The sequence below is a fragment of the Nicotiana tabacum genome, chromosome 15 (assembly GCF_000715075.1).
Source record: "Nicotiana tabacum cultivar K326 chromosome 15, ASM71507v2, whole genome shotgun sequence".
Lineage (NCBI taxonomy): Eukaryota > Viridiplantae > Streptophyta > Magnoliopsida > Solanales > Solanaceae > Nicotiana > Nicotiana tabacum.
The window spans coordinates 92357786-92375084 of NC_134094.1; positions in this window are offsets into that span (position 1 = coordinate 92357786).

Below are 17299 nucleotides of genomic sequence, written 5' to 3' on the forward strand. Positions count from 1 at the left end.
TTCCCTCGTTCTCTAGGTGGGCGCCTGATGACTTAAAACTGAAATGAATTCCCTCGTTCTCCAGGTGGGCACCTGATGACTTAAAACTTGAAATAAATTCCCTCGTTCTCCAGGTGGGCGCCTGATTTTGACTTAAAACTGAAATGAATTCCCTCGTTCTCCAGGTGGGCGCCTGATGACTTAAAACTTGAAATAAATTCCCTCGTACTCCAGGTGGGTGCCTGATTTTGACTTAAAGCTAAAATGAATTCCTTCGTTCTCCAGGTGGGCGCCTGATGACTTAAAACTAAAATGAATTTCCTCGTTCTCCAGGTGGACGCCTGATTTTGACTTAAAGCTAAAATGAATTCCCTCGTTCTCCAGGTGGGCGCCTGATGACTTAATACTGAAATGAATTCCCTCATTCTCTAGGTGGGCGCCTGATGACTTAAAACTTGAAATAAATTTCCTCGTTCTCTAGGTGGGCGCCTGATTTTGACTTAAAACTGAAATGAATTCCCTCGTTCTCCAGGTGGGTGCCTGATGACTTAAAACATGAAATAAATTCCGTCGTTCTCCAGGTGGGCGCCTGATTTTGACTTAAAGCTAAAATTAATTCCCTCGTTCTCCAGGTGGGCGCCTGATGACATAAAACTGAAATGAATTCCCTCGTTCTCCAGGTGGGCGCCTGATTTTGACTTAAAACTAAAATGAATTCCCTCGTTCTCCAGGTGGGCGCCTGATGACTTAAAACTAAAATGAATTCCCTCGTTCTCCAGGTGGGCGCCTGATGACTTAAAACTTGAAATAAATTCCCTCGTTCTCCAGGTGGGCGCCTGATTCTGACTTAAAACTGAAATGAATTCCCTCGTTCTCCAGGTGGGCGCCTGATGACTTAAAACTTGAAACAAATTCCCTCGTTCTCCAGGTGGGCGTTGATTTTGACTTAAAACCGAATTAAATTCCCTTGTTCTTCAGGTGGGCGCCTGATGACTTAAAACTTAAAATAAATTTCCTCGTTCTCCAGATGGGCGCCTGCTATCACAACAACACAGACAAAACAGAGAAAATTTTCTGCCCCAGTTTGTACCAGAAACATTCATTGATTGTTAGTTGCATCCCATTATCCAGGAGGGTCCTGAAAACTTAAAACTAGATCCCATTATCCAGGAGGGTCCTGAAAACTTAAGACTGAACTTATCTGGAACATGCTTTCCTCATGGGCATTTTCTGGCAAAGCGAAAAAGATTTCTTGCCCCTGCTTAAAACAAAGAAAATTTTGTCAGATTGAAAATGTGGCGGTTAGTTTGTGGCATCCTTGCTGAAAGTGTCTACTTTTGCCATTATCCCGCTTCATTCTGATTAGCTGCTTCGGGCTACAAAGAATTATTTGACCTTTCAATCGGACCTCGACCACAAAACCTCTGAATGACTTGAATCCCTTACACTCAACTCGTCGCATGGCACTTTCATTCTGACAACTGTTGAACCTTTGCATTTCCTACAAATTTACGAATCACTTGACCACCTGAACTTCAGTTACCACCGCATTGCTCATTCTAAATCATGTCCCATTGTGATGTGCCTGGCCGAATTTTGCTTGGTGCAAATAAAAAGCCGGTAATGAGCTTTAAAGTCCTTTCTTGCTTGCTTAACAAAATACTAATTTGACAGAGACTTAGAAAAATAGAACCAAAAGAAACGAAGCGAAGTGACTTCGAGAATTAGGAATAAAAAAGAAAAAACAGAGATGACTATTTGAAGAAAAATGGAAAAGAGACTTATCTGAATGAAGCAACTGGCTCCAATGATCATGACATGCATTTCAGATTGATCAGCCTAATCCATCCAACTAATCACACTTCAGTTCATGCCATGTCTTCATACTTCAAAAACCGGGGTTTCCATAATTCAATTTCTCTATAAAGTCATGAACCCCATTCGGCTTGTAATGCCCTGAGGGGTTTTCGCCAACAAACCTCTCTCATTTGCTCCTCTCTCAACTCATTATCACCTTACAGTGCCCGTAAGGGTTTTCACCAATAAGACTCCCTCATTTGAATTTTCTCTCGACTCACCATCGCCCTATGGTGCCCGTGAGGGTTTTCACCAATAAGACTCTCTTATTTGAATTTTCTCTTGACTCACCATCGCCCTATGGTGCCCATGAGGGTCTTCACCAATAAGACTCTCTCATTTATTCACTTTTCCTTGTGCCCATAAACAAAGGTGTTACCCATGATGTAAATCGTACCTCCATCTCACTTGACTTGGCATCCTCAAAGTTGATCAGAAGGTCTTTCTTTTGACTGTAGTGTAGGTTTTGGACAGGGTTAGAAAGAAAGGGTGGCATGAAGGCTCAAAATAATTTAAGATGAAGGGGTTCAAAATTACAACTTTTGGAATCAAATCTTTTTTTTTTCAAAACTAAAACTTCTGCCCCAGTTTCTTCGAATCTGGGGAATTTTAATTTTTATTTTGATGGGACCGAACCGTGTAAGGCTGCCTATGTATCCTTAAAAGAAATCAGGTCGAACGTAGTTCAAACTAGTAAAAGTTCTTTTTCTTTTTCTTTTTTTTTCTTTTTCTCGTTTCTTTTTTTTCTTTTATTTCTTTTGCTTCTCTCTTTTTTTTCTTTTTCTTTTCTATTTCCAGCTCTACTTCTGATTCCAAAAGAGGGGTATGAAAGAACACAAATAAGGCTCAAAAAGGGGTAACAAATGATAAAAGTATTTGGGATAGCAGAATAAAATGCCTTCGTCATTCCAACTTTGAACATGCCTAGTACAAAATGCGATTGAAGATAAGTAAAAAAAAATCATACATAATATCTCTTGACTGCATCAGAATTGATAGCCATATCCACACATTTACCTTCTATGTTTGTTAAATACAAAGCACCATTGGGCAACACCTTTGTCACAATGAGCGGCCCCTGCCAGTTTGGGGCGAACTTGCCTTTAGCTTCAGCCTGATGTTGAAGGATGCGTTTCAACACCAACTGACCCACCTCAAATTTCCGGGGACGCACCTTCTTGTTATATGCTCTTGCCATTCTTTTCTGATACAATTGACCATGATATACTACTGCCAATCTTTTTTCATCAATCAAATTCAATTGCTCTAGCCGGGTGTTGACCCACTCCTCATCATCAATTTCAGCTTCAGCAACGATCCGCAGGGATAGAATCTCAACTTCCGCAGGTATAACTGCCTTGGTTCCATATACCAGCAAATAGGGAGTTGCACCTATTGAAGTGCGAACAGTAGTGCGATAACCCAGTAAAGCAAAAGGTAACTTTTCATGCCATTGCCTGGAACCTTGCACCATCTTACGAAGTATCTTCTTTATGTTCTTGTTAGCAGCCTCAACAGCTTCGTTTGCCTTAGGACGATACGGAGTGGTGTTTCGATGCATAATCTTGAACTGTTGGCATACCTATTTAATCAAATGACTGTTGAGGTTAGCAGAATTATCTGTGATGATTACCTTGGGAATTCCGAACCGGCAAATGATGTTTGAATGAACAAAATCTACCACCGCCTTCTTGGTCACAGACTTGAAAGTTACAGCTTCGACCCACTTGGTAAAGTAATCAATGGCCACCGGAATAAACCTATGCACGTTTGACGCTGCCGGCTCAATTGGTCCAATGACATCCATGCCCCAAATAACAAAGGGCCAAGGTGCAGACATTGTGTGCAACTCAGATGGCGGGGAATGAATCAAATCACCGTGCACCTGGCATTGATGACATTTGCAAACGAAGCTGATGCAATGTCGTTCCATGGTGAGCAAATAATAACCTGCTCAAAGAATCTTCTTTGCGAAGACATACCCACTCATATGCAGCCCGCAAACTCCGAAATGCACTTCGGCCATGATAGTCGAAGCTTGTTTAGCATCTATGCACCTTAGTAATCCTAGATCTGGAGTTCTCTTGTACAATATTCCCCCACTTAAGAAAAATCCACTAGCCAGACGCCGAATTGTTCTCTTTTGATCACCTGTGGCATGTACCGGATATACCCCCGATTTGATGTATTCCTTGACATCATGGAACCAAGGCTCACCATCAGGTTCCTCCTCAACCACATTGCAATAGGCATGATGATCACGGATTTGGATATGCAGAGGGTCGACATAAGTCTTATCCGGATGGTATAGCATTGACGCCAGAGTAGCCAAGGCGTCAGCAATCTTATTGTGAATCCTGGGAATATGCTTGAATTCTACCAACCTGAATCATTGACAAAGATCATGCAAACATTGTTGATACGGTATGAGCTTCAAATCTCGAGTCTCCTATTCTCCCTGAATCTGGTGAACCAACAAATCTGAATCTCCCAAAACTAATATTTCTTGAACTCCCATGTCTATAGCTAGCCTCAAACCCAGAATGCATGCCTCGTATTCAGCCATGTTGTTAGTGCAATAAAATTGAAGCTGGGCTGTTATGGGGTAGTGATGCCTTGTTTCAGAAATGAGTACAACCCCTATTCCGACACCTTTCATATTAGCAGCTCCATCAAAGAAGAGTTTCCAACCTGGCTTTTCATCATGATCAGCCTTGTCAACATACATCACTTCTTCATCAGGAAAATAAATCTTCAGTGGCTCATATTCTTCATCCAGCGGATTCTCGGCCAAGTGATCGGCCAGGGCTTGGGCTTTCATCACGGTTCGAGTCACATAGATGATGTCAAACTCTGTGAGTAAAATCTGCCACTTTGCCAATCTTCCTGTGGGCATAGGCTTCTGAAAGATATACTTTAGAGGATCCATGCGAGAAATAAGGTAAGTAGTGTAGGATGACATATAATGCTTCAACTTTTGTGCCACCCAAGTCAGGGCGCAACATGTCCTTTCAAGAAGAGTATACTTAACCTCATAAGGAGTAAACTTCTTGCTGAGATAATAAATGGCTCGCTCTTTCTTGCCTGTGATGTCGTGTTGACCCAACACACAATCGAAAGAATTATCCAATACCGTCAAATAGAGAATTAAAGGTCTCCCAGGTTCTGGTGGGACCAGTACAGGTGGGTTTGACAGGTAACTCTTGATCTTATCAAATTCTTCCTGACACTCATCAGTCCACTTAACCGTAGCATTCTTCTTTAGCAACTTAAAGATGGGCTCACAAGTTGTCGCGAGTTGAGCAATAAACCTGCTGATGTAGTTTAACCTTCCGAGAAGGCTCATTACCTCGATTTTGTTCTTTGGTGGTGGTAATTCTTGGATGTCTTTGATCTTTGATGGGTCCAACTCAATACCGCGTGGACTGACTATGAATCCCAACAGTTTCCCGGACGGGACACCAAATGCACATTTTGCCGGATTGAGCTTGAGGTTGTACCTGCGGAGCCTTTGGAAAAACTTTCTCAAGTCTCCAACATGGTCGGATTGCTTCTTTGACTTTATGATCACATCATCTACATAAACCTCAATTTCCTTGTGTATCATATCATGAAATATGGTAGTCATTGCCCTCATGTAAGTTGCCCCAGTATTCTTCAAACCAAATGGCATTACCCGGTAGCAGTATGTCCCCCATGGTGTGATGAATGCTGTCTTTTCTGCATCTTCCTCATCCATCAGGATCTGGTGATATCCCGTGTAGCAATCCACAAAAGACCCAATCTCATGCTTGGCACAATTGTCTATCAGAATATAGATGTTCGGTAATGGAAAGTTATCTTTTAGACTTGCCTTATTGAGATCACGATAATCGACACAGACCCTGGTCTTACCATCCTTCTTTGGTACTGGCACGACATTAGCTAACCAAGTGGGATATCGAGTGACCCGAATGACCTTTGCATCAAGCTGCTTTGTGATTTCTTCTTTGATCTTCACACTCATGTCAGTCTTGAACTTCCTTAAATTTTGCTTGACTGGAGGAAATGCCAGATCAGTTGGCAATTTATGAACTACCAAATCAGTGCTCAAACCCGGCATGTCGTCATACGACCATGCAAAAACATCTTTATATTCAAACAGTGATTTGATTATTTCTTCCTTGATTTGTGGTTCCAGATGCACACTTATCTTGGTTTCCCTGATATTATCTTGATCTCCTAAATTGATTGCTTCAGTTTCATTCAGATTAGGCTTCGGTTTTTCTTCAAAGTGATTTAGTTCTCCACTGATTTCCTGAAATGCTGCTTCTTCATCATATTCTGTTTCATCATCACACTCTACTTCTTGGATTGTTGTTTCGGAATTAGATTGGCTTTTAAGATTTGGCTGAAAATTCCTCATGCATGTCATGTCATTGAAACCAGCATAAAAAGAACTGTATAGAAAAAGGAAACAAAACAAAAATGAAACGCTATCAGGAATAATGGAAAACGGGAAATTGTATTTCATTGAAAATAAAAGGATAGAAGGGTTTGTACATTAAAACAAGCAAAAAATAAAAATTCTGGATTACAACCCTGGAATAACCCAGATAACAGAAAGGAAAACAAAGCAAACTACCAAAACTCATTCCGGCTGGGGAGAGGAGTAGCTTTCCAATTGCTAAGCTTCACATTTGGCCCAACAAGCTGCACATCGGCATTACTGGAACCTTCCCTGATTTCCACCATGTTAACCTCATCAAACAAACTCTGGAACCTCTTGATCAGCTCTTCATCAAAGTCAACCACAGGTTTTGGGACCGCTGATATTGGGCGTTTTGTGACCCCTGGCTTGACAAAAGACTTGGAGATATGTGGAACAGGCTTAGGAAGTGACCATGCCTTTCTTTTCAAATTTTTAGCCTTTTTCATGTCCTTCCCTGTGAGTGTGAATCCCAAACCAAATGTATCGAAACTTTCACGTGGACACGCCGGATGTGCAATACCCTGCAGAGACGAACCCAGGCCTTTACCCGGCACAAAACCATTCTTCAACATTTCATTTGCTACTATGACGGACACGGATGGTAGCTTCGAACCTAGAATGCATTCTCCTTCAGGAATCTTCTTGAAAGACACTGTTTCGAATGTTTGGTAAACCCAATGCCCTTTATCATCTTCAACTTCAATAAATGGAACAATTGTGTCATTGTAAGTAGATAAGTTCTCATCACCGTGCACAACTATTTCCTGCCTGTCCCATTAAAACTTCACCATTTGATGCAGAGAAGACGGGATTGCCTTGGCAGCATGTATCCAGGGCCTGCCCAACAACAAGTTATTGGAGACAACCACATCTAGCACTTGGAACTCCGTAGTGAACTCAACTGGACCTATTGACAATTCGTGCATTATATCACCAACAGAATCTTTCCCTCATCCTTCAAAGCCTCGAACACATACATTGTTCATGTAGATCCTTTCAGTGCCGATCTTCAACTTTTGCAAAGTGGACAGAGGGCAAATATTTGCACTAGAACCGTTATCAACTAGTACCCTTGAGACAGCAGAATCCTCGCACTTCACTGTGAGATAAAAAGCTCGGTTGTGCTCTGTACCCTCCATAGGATGTTCATCATCTGAGAAAGTGATCCTGTTTGCTTCGAAAATCTTGTTAGCAATCTTTTCCAAGTGATTTATCGTGATCTTATCAGGAACATGGGCCTCATTTAAAATCTTCATCAGGGCTTTGCGGTGTTCATCTGAATGTATCAGCAAAGACAAAAGAGAGATCTGAGCTGGTGTTTTCCTTAACTGCTCTACAATGGAATAGTCTTGCATTTTCATCTTTTTCAGGAACTCTTCAGCCTCTTCTTCGGTGACCGGCTTCTTTATTGGGATGTGGCCATCCTTGAATGGCTTGGCTTTCCTCAGTTCTTCTAGGGTAAAACATCTCCCAGAACGAGTCAGTCCTCCGGTTTCATTGACTTCTTCCTCTACTTCTTTCCCTTTATATGTTACTATCACCTGTTTGTAATTCCACGGGACGGCCTTTGTGTCAACCATTGGTAACTGGGTCACTGCTTAATAATAACGGGGGTAATATGAGCCCCTTCCATGATTATGACAGGCTTGCCCGGGACCCCTGGCACGACCACTTTTTGCTTTTCCTGGTTCGCTTCAACATCAATCGGAGGACTTTTCACAACCAATATAGATGGCTTCACGTTGAGCGTGCTTAGCTTCTCCGACACCCCTTCAACTGTCAACGGCATTGCTTTTGCAGAATCTGGAGCTTTAACTGGATTACTTTTGCTAGCTCGGATCATCATGACAGACTTGGAAGAATTCTTGGGCTCCCCATCCTTATGAACTATCTCAATCATATGTGTCTCTGCATAGGCCGGCAAAAGATTTTGGTTGATGTTTGGTGCCTCCGGGTTCTGGACCACAATTTGATTTGTATCAATAAGATCTTGGATCGCCCTCTTCAAATGCCAACACTTCTCTGTGCCGTGCCCTGGGGCATTAAAACAATATGCGCATCTGAGGGAATAGTCAAGGTTCCTTGGAGGTGGATTTGGTGTCTTTGGCTCAATCGGCCTCAAAACGTCCAACTGCCTCAACCTTTGAAACAAACTGGTATACGACTCTCCAAGAGGGGTGAAGGTTTCTTTCCGTTGTTGCCTCTCTTTTCTATAATTCGGCCTTGATCGAAAGCTTGGACTAGTAGGGTTTTGGTATGGTTGTGGGGGTGGATAAGGATTTTGTGGAGTTGGAGCACGCCATTACGGGTAAGGAGGGGGTTGCGCATATGACTGTGCATGGTGAACATGGTATTGGGGTGGTCTGACTGAATATTGAGAGTCTTGAGGTGGGAAATAATGTTGGGATGGGTTATATGGAGCTTGGGTGTAGGCTTGAGGTTGGGGGTGAGGTTGGGTGTACTGGTGAGGCGAACCCCTTAGGCCACGCCCTGATCCAGAGACAAACATAGCGACATCATCTTTCTTCTTTTTGCCTAATAGGCTTCCGGTGCCACTTTGAATTGCCTGTGTGGTTGCATTATGGCGGAATTTCTCATGATCTTGCTTGACTTGAGTCCCTCTTATTCCTCCCATATTTACCACATCGTTGAAGGACTTACCTATGGCTGAGATCAAATGGCCAAAGTAAGTAGGTTCTAAGGCTTGAAGAAAGTACCCGACCATCTCATCTTCTTCCATTGGAGGATTGACCCGTGCAGCTTGTTCTCTCCATCTGAAACCATATTCCCTAAAGCTCTCACTGGGCTTCTTCTCTACCTTGGTCAAAGATAGGCGATCCGGGATAATGTCTATATTGTACTAAAAGTGCCGAGCAAAGGCCTGAGCCAAGTCGTCCCATGTGTACCACCTGCTAGCGTCTTGGCGGGTGTACCATTCCAAAGCCGCCCCACTTAGACTCTGACTGAAATACGCCATTAATAATTCGTCTTTCCCACCGGCGCCTCTCATCTTGCTACAAAAGCCTCTCAAATGGGCCACGGGATCTCCATGTCCATCGTACAGGTCAAACTTGGGCATCTTGAACCCAGCGGGCAGTTGGACATCAGGGAATAAGCATAAATCCTTGTAAGCCACACTTACTTGGCTTCCTATCCCTTGCATGTTCTTCAAAGATTGTTCTAGACTCTTCACTTTCCTGAATATCTCATCCTGCTCCACGTTCCGGGATGGTTTCTTAGTTTCAACAGGAGGTTCAAAGTGAGGGGTGTAGGAATAAGGATCCGTGACTTTGAAAGTTGTTTCCGGAGCATAATATTGGGTATCTGGAGCTTGGAACGCGGGTTCACTAGAAGATCGGTGGAGGGTAGCTCGCGGAGGGGCTACGAAAACAGGAGCAGATGTTGGAGCCGGGTATGTGGTTGTTTTGGCTGATGGAGCATGGAAAGTTTGGGACGAGGTGTCGGGGTAGTGGTGGAAAGGGGTAAAACCCGGTGCATGCTGAGGGGAAAGATCAACGGTAGTGGGATTCTGGGCTTGTGCCAGTGGTGGGATGAAAGCGGGATTTTCTGTGTAGTTAGCGGGAAATAAAGGTGGAGGATGCCCCCTGATCCAGGCTTGATACATTTCAGCCATTTGATGCTTCAACCTGTGGACCTCCTCTTTCAATTCAGACTATGATTCTACAATCTCCCTCGGCGGGTCAACAACACCCGTGTCCGACTCTTTGCTAGTCATGACTGCCTTGCGCTTTGATCTGGTATTATAGGGTGACTTGCCAGGATGCCAACAAACTAACCACCTAAACAGAACCTGTCTTTTTATGCACACAAAATAACTTGGTCAATTTTGAAGCATTTAACAGATAGGGAATCGCATATTGGGGATGCAATGCACCTGAGCAGTTAAACGTTTCTAAATGCTTTGCGACGACTTATGTGTTTCATCCTGGCTCTTTTCCCAAATTTTGAATCCTGATTTTTTCCTTTCTCCTTATGCTGTGTTTCGCTCTTTTAATTCTCATTCTCTTTTTTTCTTTTGTTTGGCCTCTCTTTTCTTTCTTCCCTCCTTTTTTATTTTCCTCTCTTTTTTTTGTTTTCTTTTCTCTATTTTCTTTTAAGACTATGATCGAATCCTATGGGGATTTCCTACATATCATGATGCCGTATGAATCAGATCATTACGTAGTTCAGGAAAATAAATGCGAAATGATTTTTTTTTTAATATTTCATTAATAAAAGACATCTTTTGGATTTTCTATTACAAGGACTTAAAAGTAGTGATGACTACAAAAGAAAAATCTGCAGACTCGAAATAAAGCAATAAGCAGCCTTGACAATGATGAACAAAACTCGAGGAAAGTAAAATACATACTCAAAAACTAACTAAAAAAAATCAAAAATACATAAGAGCCTCCACTGGTACTCCGGGGGCTTGCGGGACATCAGCCGGTCTCCGCACGGGCCTACGGGCAATATCTTCTTGAAGGTGGTCTAAGTCAACCATCACCTGTCGAACGAATGTCATTACAGAAGCAAAAAACATAGACTTGGTCATGTCTTCACATTCATGGCATTTCATTACAACATAATCAGCTATCTCTTTAATCTTCATTCCGATGACACCCTTTTCTTGAAGCAAACGTCCAATCTGCTGGGCCCGAGCCTCTAACACTTGTGTATCTGTGTTGTTTTGGTCTTGTAACTGTTGAAGGCTTTCTTATAGTTGGTAAATCAATGCATAGCAATGCTCTCTTTCTGTCTTGAAATCCTTTATTTGCTTGACCATTTCATTTTCCAGGGAAACCAGCTTTTTCTGTAAAATTACTACTTCTTTGTCATATTTCTGCTTCAACTGGTGGGCTAATCTAGCATGTTCTTCTGCACTTTTGGCCAACTTTGCTTGAGCATTTAACAAGTCCTTTTCGGCCTTTGTCAAGTCAAAACCATAATCATGCACTTTCCGCCTTAGGTTGGTTATAATTTTCTCATCTCTCTCACTTCTTACCGGTGTCTCGGCGGCTATTTTCATTCTCTGGATTTGTGCTCGAAGGGCTTCATTTTCCCTAGCCAACCTCTTCTTTTCCCCTTCATCTTCAGCTGTCTGCAAACTACTATCAAATTTAATTTTTTCAATTTGTTCTTCTAGTTTGTTTATAGTAGTCCGATATTCCTTTTCTTTAGCTAACCAAACCCATTGCTCTTGTGCTCCATCGGTGAATTGTTGGACATGGGGCCTTTTGGCGGGCTATTCTGGCTCTTGATCGACCCGACTTCTTTTACCATACCATATGGCGTAGTTGGATCCTACTTCACCCATGGACAAATCTTGTACTTGAGTCTGTGGTTCCAAGAACCTACATTGGTGCCAAATCTGACGAACCCTTTCTTCTGGAAATGTGGCTTTTGGGCATAGTTCAATAACCTGTGGACTCAAATCTTCGTCATAGGGGACTGTTTGGTATCTGCCCAATTGGCGTAGGACCCGATGCGGGGCATATGGCTGAATACTCCGAAGACCCATTAATAAAAGAAAGCACACTTCGGCGGATATGTAAATAACTTTATCGACCGGGAGCCAACCGAAAGTCCACTCAATTCGATTTGCGTTTAAAGAACCTAAATACGCGAACCATACCTCAGTACCTTCTGGCAACTCATGACTGTTTACTCGGTTTTCATATTCTTCGATGCAGTTGAGTTCGGTCAGACCGTAGTTCATGTAACCTGGGCGATGACAAAGATGTTCTACCAACCACATTTGTAAAAGCAAGTTGCAACCCTCAAAAAACTTTGTCCCGGATCGACAAGCGGTTAAAACTTGGTAAATTTCTACGAGAATCATCGGTATGATAGTGCCATTGGCCTTTTTGACCATAAAGTCGGCCACTCCTGCGAGCCCCAATTCTATATGTCTGTCACTCCTTGGGCATATCAGAGTACCTAAAAATGCCACCACAAAGGCCAAACCCCTGCGTGCTTCCCATTTGTCTTTATTTCCCTATGATTCAAACCAGTGTACGGAGCCTCAAATCCATGGGGGTCCCCATACTGGTTGTATAAGAAATGGAATGTGCAGAATCCTACGGCTAAATTTTTATCTTTAACCTGCCGGCTAATAATCAAGAGGTCCAAAAACTTATGAGGGGTTATAGTTCTTGGTGCTACTGGATATTGATGCCTTAGCTTCCCTTCGAACCCAGCATAATCTGCTATCTTCTCCAGTGTAGGGGTCAACTCGAAATCAGAGAAGTGGAAAACATTGTGTGTCGGGTCCCAAAACGGTATCAAAGCTTCGATTATATCAACCTTTGGTTTAATCTCCAGAAGACCAGTGAGCCCACCTAAAGCCTTTTTCACAGAACGCTTGGCAACCTCCCCCAGGTCGTTCAACCACATGTGGAGTCCTAGTGGAATCCCATCTACGACTCGAAAAGGTATATTTTCAACAGTGCTCATCCTGAACATTTTATTTAAGGCGACTGGTTAAAAACAAGTGATTTTTGATTTTTTTTATTGATTTTTGACCCCAAAAAAAGATTATTTTTTGCAAAATAAAACTCAAACAACTCAAGGCCACCTTTGCAAATACGGCCCTCCCTTCAGAAATGAAGATTTTAAAACTGTACTTGCTAAGTGGTCAAAATTAGGAAAAGAGCCATAGGTGGCTATTTTTGCAAAACAAGCCTTTCGGCGTCCCGTCGGGACGTTTCTAGCTATTTGGACAGAAAATGGCATCCCCTAAATTTATTTATGACAAAATGAAGTATTTTTTGGTTATTTTTGCAAAAATGGGGTCGGACCCGATGAGCGTTGCCTACGTATCTCACATCCGGTGAGAATCAAACCCGCGTAGTTCGGTCAATTTTGATGCACAGACAAATATGATTTATTTTGAAATGCTTTTCTCTCTTTATTCTTGAAATTTTGACAGAGTAACGGGATTTTTGAATACCGGAATTATCAAAACCAGGCGTTTTTCTATCCTACCTCACTCTTTGATTTTTCTCTTCTATTTTTTTTGATTTTTTTTCTAACTCAAGAAGCCGGTCAACATACAAGCCAAGCAAATTAATGCACAAGTAGCACGTAAAGAATGCATCAGGATGGTCCTTTAATTTTGGGTACACCTATCCTAGACGGACCCAACCCCTGTGTTGAGTCCCCTAAGTCAAATGCACGTGATGCAAGCAAACGTACCTACTAGGGATCCGGCATGAGGCTGTGTTATTCTAAGTTTAAATCCTGGGTGTATTGTTCTAGACCTGGCTTACCCGAGCGGACAACTCGAGCCGAGGGGGGCAACGTACCGGTAACCAAAAGGCCATCCGGCTTTGTAACTGATCCGATCCTCGTTCTAAATTAGGGTATGACACTAACAGAAAAGAAGTCACGCGAAGCGCACGCTTCCCAGAAGATTTAGAAGACTCAAAGAGAAGAAGGGTTTCGTAGCAGTTTATATACAATTCACACAATATCAAAGCGGTAAAAAAAATAGCATTTAGCACATTAGGCTCAAACACGTAAAAATAAGACAATCATGAAAGCCAATCATAACAGCTATTCTAAGCTCGAATTCTGAACCCTAAACTAGAGATTCTGGGTTCGGTCCCCAGCAGAGTCGCCAGAGCTGTCACACCTCATTTTTTTGCAGTGGGATAAGGGATAAGGGAGTTTTTCCAATTAAAGTGACATTAATCGAAATGGAATTAATTATTAAAAATAAAGTCGCCACTTGAAATAAGTTATGGTGTCCCAAGTCATCAATTTATTTAAATCCCAAATCGAGGAAATTTAACTCTATTTATGGTCTGTGAATACAGAAGACCGGCTAAGGAATTCTGTTAACCCGGGAGAAGGTGTGAGGCACTCCCTAGTTACGTAATTTTAGCACGGTCTCTCAACTATTAATAATTGGCCTAATTATATGATTTAATACATGTTTTAAAACCTAGTGTGCATTTTTATCTTCTAAACCGCTTTTAATTATTTATGAAATTATTTTTGGAATAAGTCACGATGTCGTACACTTGTCGTTTTGGCACACGTCACAAACCGCGCCACATTAAATGCACCCGCAATTGACGACATGCTTATTTTTATTATTGTGAAGTTCTGGTCGAGTCACGTGAAACGCACACTCGAATTGGAATTTATGTATCATGACTATGCCACTGGAACCATACCCATAGTCACGATGATTTATTATTGATCGCTCCTAAAGCAAGCTATGATGTTCATGCTTTGTCGTAATTTTGGAATCAACTGTGAGGCCGTTAGTTATGAAAATTTGTCGTGGAAAAGGTAGCTTAGATCGTTAAACTAATAGGCCAAGATATGGAGGTAATTGACATTTATTTGTCAACTGAAGCAGGCCAACTAAGTGTGTTTACAACGAATAAGCCAACTATAGTGAATTGGGCGAGCAACCTATTATACCGTCCATTTTAGTTATTGTTGGTTTAAATCAACATAGGCCCACAAATTCTTTCTGCTTTCAAAGTTCTCTTTCCCAGCATGTTATTTTACAAATCACGGCCAAACAAAATGGAAATTAATTTATCTAAATCATCATCACAGATCCAAAGTAACTTAAATAGATTATGTACCAAACATAAAACTAATATTTTTAACATGTAACTAGAAAGAGAGCACGAAGTAAACACATGGCAATAATCTTTAATTATACAAAAAAAATAATAAGAAAACTCAACAAACAGAAGGATGGCACACTTCAATGACAAAGATTTCACAAGACAACGATATATATCCATAAATACGGTAATAAAATAAAATAAAAGTGGAAGCAATGAACCTTCTTTGAAGCTTTCTGAATATATTAATAAGAACCTCCAATTGGCTTACAAAGAAGACGAGAGAAAAATATGCTGACAAGACTGAACGCGAATGACATCGTCAACCGAAGAGTAGACTGCGCCGGAAACCTCGTCGTGAACTCGAAAGGACCTCTCGAACTCTATTTTAACTCCAGCTGAAAATTTCGGTACTTTATTGGAGATTTATGACTCTGGGTTCGGAGGTGATTTTCATGGCCATTTTGGGTAGTATTCCAACTGGTTTAGGACTGGTTTGAGGTGAATTTCGAGGCTGATTTTGCTGTGATTTAAGGGCGTTTTGAAGCTGTTTCTAAAATTGTAACTGCAGTGGTTTTACATAGCTAATGGTTACTGGTTTCTATGGCCAAAAGCAAAGAGGCTTTGGTGAGAAAGATGAACCTTTTCGGTGGGCATTGCTGCATTTTTTTTTTATTTGGCTTCTCTTCAGATCCCTTCCTCTCTGTTTTTTTTACGGTCCCTTCTATGGTTAGCTTTAGGTCTTTATATATAATGTGTGTGGGCAAAGTCTTGGAGAGAAAGAAAATCAGATCATGACAAGTGTGTGAATGGATAAAAGATCCAAAATAAGGTGCAGGTGATTACTCCAGAACAATCACGTGAGGGGAGAGAATATGCCTTATGAGTTAGTTATTTTGGGATAGGGAGGAATCTTGACTAAAAGACAAAATCTCAACAAGAACAAAAAAGTTGGCACAATTTGATTGGTTCTTTATTTTTTCTTTTTTTGATTTTCTTGTAAAGGATAACAAAATAAAATAAACTTTTAAAATATTATTCCTACTAAATTGAGATAGCAAAATTAAATATTAACTAGCTACTTCCAGTCAAGGAACTATTAAAAAGAAATTCCAAAATTACTAACATACTAAAAATAAGAGGAAAACAAATTTTTGTGTGTTTTCTTTTCTTTTGCCAATTAGAATAAAATTGTATACTCTATCAATGTGAATTTTTTTTTTGTTGATTTTCAATTTATCTAAAATAAACCTATAAAAAGGTAAAATAAAACTACAATATTGAGATTAAACTTAAAACTATTTAAATACAAAAAAGTGAGTTAAAAACTCAAATATAGTCAAAAATTAGGTGCTCACAAAGAGCATCATGCATTTCTTGTGTTGCTGCATATCTAAACTCTATATACTTTACCTTCCCTTTGAATATATTTTCCCCCAATGTTTAGACCTTTTACAGTATGTTATAATGTTTCTGCCTCTCCCCTATATGTGCTCGAAGTATGACCTTTAGATTTACCTTATATGATGACTGTTCATATGGTGTTAAAAATGTAGAATTATTTGTGTACCCTTATGTTATTCTATTTGAAAGGAGAGTATACTTCTGTGGTAGGGGATATTATAGGGGCCTCATTGGCACTTAAACCCATAGGAAAAAATAATTCGTTAGTGGTTAGGGGTATTTGGGAGTGGAGTTTGACTAAAGATTGGACTACTCTCCGCACAAGTATTGCCCTGGGCCTTGAGTCCCTTGGGAACTTAGAAGTATCGAGGGATTAAAGGGGGGCATCGACCTTGAGTAGAACTCCCTCCTTAGCCCTTGATTCATTGACACTTTTGGTGTTTTAGGAGTTTAGTGTTTAATGACAATGAAAAGTTTTCAATATAAATTATTTGTCATGTATAACCACAACGTTAGTATAATTTCTAATAGTGTTAGAGTATTGATGTTTTAATATATTTTGTTTCAGTCGTTTGTTTATATATTTTGTACATGGTTAAATATGTGGAGCATGTATTTAATGACTTTCTTTATATTTTGGATATGTACATCTATTTGGGCATGCTGAGTTCCTAAGGAACTCAGGCCCAATCCCAGCCTTGCTGCATTTTTAGAGAGTATAAATACGCTGTAGTCACATCTTCACTGATGGGCCTGCTTTCTTGAGGCCCAATTTCCAGAGTTCAATGCTCTTTTCCTCAACTCCTTTATTATTTGTCTACTGCTTCGCTAGTTAGTTCACTGCCTTGTAGCATTTTGTTATGCCTTATTATTATTTTGCCTTACATGTATATAACACTCATATATTAGATCACATACTTTATTTTATTCTTTAATGTCATATAAAACTTAGGCAAGCCCTAAAGAACATAAGATTAAAGGAATTAGTTAGTAATTA